Genomic DNA, 779 nt, shown 5'->3' with positions numbered 1-779 from the left:
AATCCTTTGTCCATTGATTCGTTTGCAAATATTGTCTCCCATTCTGAGGGTTGTCTTTTCGTCTTGTTTATGGTTTCCTTTGTTGTGCAAAAGCTTTGAAGTTCCATTAGGTCCCATTTGTTTATTTTTGTTTTTATTTCCAATGCTCTAGGAGGTGGATCAAAAAAGATCTTCCTGTGATTTATGTCAAGGAGTGTTCTCCCTATGTTTTCCTCTAAGAGTTTTATAGTGTCTGGTCTTACATTTAGGTCTCTAATCCATTTTGAGTTTATGTTTGTGTATGGTGTTAGGGAGTGTTCTAATTTCATTCTTTTACATGTAGCTGTCCAGTTTTCCCAGCACCACTTATTGAAGAGACTGTCTTTTCTCCATTGTATATTCTTGCCTCCTTTGTCATAAATTAGTTGACCACAGGTGCGTGGATTTATCTCTGGGCTCTCTATCTTGTTCCATTGATCTATGTTTCTGTTTTTGTGCCAGTACCATATTGTCTTGATTACTGTAGCTTTGTAGTATAGTCTAAAGTCAGGGAGTCTGATTCCTCCAGCTCCGTTTTTTTCCCTCAAGACTGCTTTGGCTATTCGGGTTCTTTTGTGTCTCCATGCAAATTTTAAGACTTTTTGTTCTACTTCCGTAAAAACTGCCATTGGTAATTTGATAGGAATTGCATTGAAACTGTAGATTGCTTTGGGTAGTATAGTCATTTTCACAATATTGATTCTTCCAATCCAAGAACATGGTATATCTCTCCATCTGTTGGTATCATCTTTAATTTCTTT

This window comes from Physeter macrocephalus, chromosome 7, assembly GCF_002837175.3.
Source record: "Physeter macrocephalus isolate SW-GA chromosome 7, ASM283717v5, whole genome shotgun sequence".
NCBI classification, from domain to species: Eukaryota; Metazoa; Chordata; class Mammalia; order Artiodactyla; family Physeteridae; genus Physeter; species Physeter macrocephalus.
This window is presented reverse-complemented; position numbering follows the sequence as displayed.